The following is a 6,611-nucleotide window of genomic DNA, read 5'->3' as shown; positions in this document are numbered from 1 at the left end:
CCGCCGGCGGGTGGGGGCCGTAGGCTAGCGGCGGTCTCCGGCGTCCCTTAGCGGGGCTGCCGTGGCTTCTTCCCGCTACCTGTTGCGCTTTAGGGAGGGGGCGCAGGCTTGAGGGTGCCTCGTGAGGCGCGGCGGCTTTTGTCGGCCCCGCCAAGGAGCAGGAAAGGCAAGATTTGGTGCTGCCGCCAGCTCCCTCTTCTGTCGGGACTGAGAGACTGGAAGCGGAGGGGGTGTCGTTCGTAGTCCTTAGAACTACTCCTCCGGCCCACAGAGCACAGTCACGTTTTGTCAGGGCCTTACAGTGAAACTTAGGAGAAAATAAGTGACTTTTGAACACAACTGTGAGGCCTCCACAACTAGACTCGTCCAGAAAGAAAAGGAAAATCCACAGGCCTGGGAGAGCTGTCAGGTGTGGTTTGTGAATCAGAGAACGGCCCTTGCCAGCCTGTCCAGTTGCACCAACCGGTTACACGGGGATGAGGGACCAGAGAATGGCCACCAGCTTTTCATTTATGTAAGTGATGACATCCTGCATGTTTTGGAAATCAAAATATATTTTTGCTTGTAATGTGTGAGCAACAATAACAATGGATATGCCCTGCTAACTCCCAAAGGGGCACACTAAAATTCCCTGATGTTAATTTGCTAGATTCCGGGTAGTCACCTTACTTAATTTAAGTCAGTACACAATGTTAATGAAAAGTCCTTAACTTTTTTGTTAAACTTTTTGTTCTTTTTTTAGTATTTCATAGCACCTACTAACTCTGACTCCAGAGGTTCAGAACAGGTAGGTAACATCAAGTATGTAACTTAGATAAATAGCAAGTACTTAAATAATAGGTATTTAGTTATTACTATCCAATGTTAAGATTTACAGTCCCGGTTTGTTACATATAAAGATGTTTTTGTTCCACCAAGCATCTTGGGTCTTCTTTGCTGCAATCTCTGAATTTTGTTTTTCTTCGAGTTAGGTATGGAGAGTTGAATACTGTTCCTGAAATACAGGCTAATATATAGATGTCATGCTCCCATAGTCTTCTCATGTAACACATCATCTTCCAGTTAGTTTCCTGAACTGTTCATGCATGGTGCACCATCACATTCTTTTTGCAGACACTGATGCAGTACAGCTGCATACTCACTAACCCACTTGCTGCCACTTAAAGTCTGGTTTGAAGTAACTTCTCCCAAGTGAATTAGTTTATACTCAGACATATATTCCTTCTGACCCATCATCTAGTCTCACAAGATTATCATGTAAAACAGTTACTCCCCTATTCATGTCAACCATTTCCCTTAGCTAAATTAGAACTAATTATCAATTATTAATATGTAAGTGCACATAAATATTAAATGTCTGCTGCTACTCCAGAACAGTTACTGACGGGAAAGTCAATGGGGCAACCAAGATAAAGGTATGGTTTTTCATGGGCGCTGTTGTGGTTTTTGAAAGAAGCGCGTCAGGTGCTGCGAACCAGCTTTGCACAACTCTTTTTGTGGTTGACCTATCAAAATGGTATTGTGTACAGTGATGTAGAATTACATATCCTTCTGGTATTTGTGCAAATTTAAGTATGCTAAGGATGAATTAAACAGTAAAAAACCTCACTTGTGTATTTCATAGGGGCTGTAGACTGGGCTGCTGCTTTTAATATATAGGGAAGGAGAAGGGGCGGGAGCAGAAATAGGGCAAGAGGAAAGAAATGGAGTGTGCCAGGTATTTTGAAAGCTTGTTGCTCCAGGGCCTGCTGGGAAGTTGGGAATATTAGAGCTGGTAATGGCTGTTTTTTGAGGTGCCGACTGTCCCAGCAGGAATAGTTATCACCTCACACGCTGCTGCCCATGAGTTGGCAATACCAGCAGTAGCAATGAGGCCAGCCTTCCAGCAGTCTGGTGTAGGCAGAGGAAGCACTGGAGTGCAGCCATTTCGCAGATCCCAGCAACCTGCTGTCTTAAGCAACTTTGCCTGTGCCTAGAGAGAATCCTGCTTATGATCATGGGAAATGAAAATATAAGCTAATGTTCTTTCCACTTTATCAATTGTCTCACAGTGTGCCTGGTGCTGGTAGTTACCCTACTGGAAATTTCTACTTCATTTGGTTTTATGTTCTTACATTACATGATGATAATCTAGTGTTCTCTCAAATACCTGATATATACAATAATTAATTTAAAGAGCCAATGACAGGTCTAGACAAGAGACATTTATTATATGTATAGCAAAATATAAATATTAAAGGTTTTATTGCCGTATGAACAAAAAGCGTATATGTAGAAAAAGCCCACCCCCAAACCAACTGGCTTTTTCTACTTGGTGAACTAATCAGAGAGATTATTCCCTTTTTTTTTAACATATTGCTTGTGCTCCTAAAGGCTGTAGATTGCAGAAAGCCACGCAGTCACATTTACTCCCTTTACTAGATAAGATTCAGGAAAGCATAAAACATTTATGAAAGACAATATCAATATTGCACGTGTCCTGGTTTTGGCTGGGATAGAGTTAATTTTCTTTCTGGTAGCTGGTATAGTGTTATGTTTTGGATTTAGTATGAGAATAATGTTGATAACACACTGATGTTCTCAGTTGTTGGTAAGCAGCGTTTATACCCAGTCAAGGATTTTTCAGCCTCTCATGCCCAGCCAGCAAGAAGACTGGAGCGGCACAAGAAGTTGGGAGGGGACACAGCCAGGACAGATGACCCAAACTGGCCCGAGAAATATTCCATACCATGTGATGTCATGTCCAGTATATAAACTGGGGGGAGTTGGCGGGGGGGGGGGGGGGGGGGGCCAGGTCGCTGCTTGGGAACTAACTGGACATCAGTTGGCAGGTGGCGAGCAATTGCATTGTGCACCCCTTGTTTTGTATATTCCAATTCTTTTATTATTATTATTATTATTGTAATTTTATTTTTGTAATTATTATCATTGTTATTTTCTTCCTTTCTGTCCTATTAAACTGTCTTTATCTTAACCCACAAGTTTTACTTTTTTTTCCCTGATTCTGTCCCCCATCCCACTGGGTGGGGAGCAGTGAGCAAGCAGCTGCGTGGTGTTTAGTTGCTGGCTGGGGTTAAACCACGACAACGTGTAAAAATGAGCAATTGCGCATCTAAATGAGCATGTAATTGTAATTACACATGACTTTAGTTTTGGAATGGATGGCACTTAATAGCAAAGTAATGGCTTTGTGCTGAAATGAAAGGACTCTTGGGTCAGCCTGGGGGCAGACTTGTAGTTGCAAGTTTAAAAAGCCATCTTCAGTGTAATTTGTCCTTGAGTTTTGCAGCCAAATGTAATCAGCCTGCTTGCATATGTAATTGTAATTTATTTAACAGTACTTTTTTGGGGAGACTTTTTTTTTCCAAAGCCACTTTCAAAGCAATTTCATCACAACTTGTATGCTTTATTAGTCAGTCAGTAGAACAAACACTGAGAGACAAGAATGTGTATGTGCACACACAGAGTATTGTAGTTGTATGTTTGTGAAGTGGCTACTTCAGCTAAACTAGTGACTTGTCCTGTGACGGCAGCACAGGGAAAGAATGCAAAAGCTTTTTTACCCCCTGCCTGTTACTGAAGTTGAACTATTTTCTATACTGATGCTGTTCTTTCAATTGATTTGAGAATTCAGAATGTTAATCATGAGCATTAATCTTGTTCTTTTTGACTAGAGAAACTGTTGAACTAAAAGTGGGAAGCTGTTGCTGTGCTTAGTGCTTACCACATGTAACTAAAAAGAGGTTTGAATGTTTATGATCAGCATATAATACTATGTACATTAATATATGCAAATATATTTTCTTCACATACAAAATTTCTTTCACTTCTGTCAACTGTCATGCTTCTCTTGGATTAGGATTTTGTATTTTGCTTTAAAATTCATTTTATGGGATCATTAATTATAACAGATTCTCAATGTTTTTCTTCAAAATTTCTGATTTCGGTGAATGTGGAGAAAAATCTTGACAACAGGGATCAAAGGCACCATACAGGTACCAAAAAAATCCCCAAATGGCAAATAAAACTAATTTTATAAATAAATATATAAAAGACATATCAAAATCAAACGTTCATTATTTTGGGGGAGGACTGCCTTGCTTATCTGTCATCACTGAGAGATGGCAGTATTGAATTGCAGGGGTTAATTACCGCACTTAAACTGAACAGTGCATTCAGGATGTATGAACTAAATATTCTCAATAACTGCAGACACTGAACATCAAAATTTCATCTGACCTTATTTTGTAGGCTCTGAAAAACCACCTGCACGTCCTGCTTCTTAAAGGGGATCCCAAAAGCTACTGGCAGGAGGATTAACAGGCAGAAACGCCCATGGAACCTGTAGGGTCTGTTATGTCACACAGGCTTTACCTGGGTAGCAGGGTCTGCTCTTACTGCCTGGACCAGCACAGGCACTGCACGCTTCTCAGAGTTGCCCTTTTGGTTTTGGTAGGCTAAACTGTGCCTCTGTTGAAGGAACTAGCATGTGGAGGACACATCTCAGATGCAGAACTTTATTTTGCTATGATTGCATTGGATAGTGGAAGAAGATGCCACAGGACAGCTATCACTAGAGAAGGAAAACTACTAGACTGCAGCTAATAGCTTGATGAACTAACTTTGTATATGAAGGAGGGTATCAGAAAGTATCAAGATACCTGCTGTTTGCTTATTTTTTGTATTAAAAAAAGCATAAGAGAAAGACGTTAGGAAAGATTTGTGGTCCTACATGGATCAGTCAATAAAAAGTCATCCACAGCTATCATTATTCAGAACAACAACGTTTTATAATCTATGTACACATACACTTAGTAGTAGACAGATTTAAAAAAAAAAAAACAAACAAAACACATATATTTCTCATGTGTGTTTTTATATATGCACAGGGAAAGAGACTCATACATTTGACAGTTGATAATAATATCCTGGAAGAGTTCAATTTGATTTGGGAGACTGGAATTCTGAAATCGTGGCTTTATGAACTTAGTGCAAGTTTTGCACTTTTTTCTGGGTTTGGGCCAGAATTTCACCTGTTATTTGTATAGATTCCTTTACTCTGAATTCTTACATATGGTGTATCTATCATAGCTGAATTACAAGACCTAAAAATCTTTATATATGCTGGAGTTAGTCTCTGAATCTGAAAAGAGACTCCCAAGAGAAATCAGCTCATGCTCCAAGAGAATGCAGAATTTTGCTTTCAGTATTTCAGTCATGGGAACTGTGTTTAGTTCTTACTCAGACTGAGATTGTTGTCGTAGCTTTTAATACCAGGAGTATATATAGTGTCTTATGACTAAGACATTGCTACCTTTAGATTCAGATTAAATCAGCATGATTCAGCAAATGCCACCAAAACCTGTACTGATAAATAAAGATACAGTAAAATGGGGATAGAAGAGTCAGGACTAAGAGCATAACAGGAAAAAAAAGACCAAAGTTTGGAATGTGACACAAGGAAACATATATTAGCTGTGCAAAAGAGTAGCGATTATAAAAATTACACACATTAAAAATATGCATTCGTGTTTCTCTGGATTGAGATAATTGTTTATTATCACAGCTGTGCGGAAAAATGGTTATCAAAATTGTTGACAATTTCAGTTTACATGCCAAATAGGAAGTATGATTTCAAGACAATAAAACTGTTACGTGTTCAGATGTGTGCATATACATATGAGGGTAAGAATGACATAACTGAAAATTAATCCTATGTAAATTAATCCATTGTCATGCACCCTGGGAAATCAGATTTGCTTTGTCACCTTGAAATATATTATTCTAAAATTACAAAATGCAAATTACCACATATTGGTATGGCATAATTCTGACCTTGTTCAGCTTTCTCTAGATGCAAGGTATGGCTTGTTTCTTACTTATATTGCCATTTAAAATTTCATTTACTTACAAGACAAAGAGAGTAGTATTTCTATAGCTTTTAAGATAGTATCTGTCTTAAGTCAGTTCACTGTTCTTCTAGGTGGTAAGTGTATATCCAATACCTTGTAATTATGAACTATCAAGACAGCAGTAGGTATAACTTCAGTGCATATTGATCTTTCTGCATTATGTAATGCATTGTCTCCGTTTCTGTGTTCTTCTGTTTGCATGTATCAGGGTTTCAAATGCTTTTTACAGCAAATGTGCTTTCCAGCCCTTTCTGTCTTTGCACCGGTATGTATATATATGTATAATATACTGCAGTACAGATAATGCTTCAGGTAATGTCCAGCAGACATTATAATTGTGGAAAAGGATAGGGAGAACTACTGCAGCTTCTTTGCAGTTCACAGTCCCCATTCCCTCTGGAAGCAGGACAAGAAAGCAGCAGGGCAAGAGCCTTAGTCTTGTCCTAAAACAGAGTCTGGAGCGTACGCCTACCTACAGCATAGAGATCATCTGGCTGCTGTGTCTGCTGTTGAAGACAGAGTGTAGGAATATCATTCTCTGCTTCACTGCATGGAACTGCGTTCTCTTGCCATACAAGCTAGCATGAGAGAACCAAGATAGTGCATTGAAGTGATCTGAGAAATAGCAGTTAAGAGGAATAGAGAAAAAAGTCTAGCACTGGAAGTTTTGTCTATGCTCTTAGTGGCTGCCTTTTCCCT

This window comes from Haliaeetus leucocephalus, unplaced genomic scaffold (genome assembly GCF_000737465.1).
Source record: "Haliaeetus leucocephalus isolate CR32 unplaced genomic scaffold, Haliaeetus_leucocephalus-4.0 Scaffold152, whole genome shotgun sequence".
In the NCBI taxonomy this organism is placed as follows: Eukaryota; Metazoa; Chordata; class Aves; order Accipitriformes; family Accipitridae; genus Haliaeetus; species Haliaeetus leucocephalus.
Note: the sequence above shows the minus strand (reverse complement) of the source record.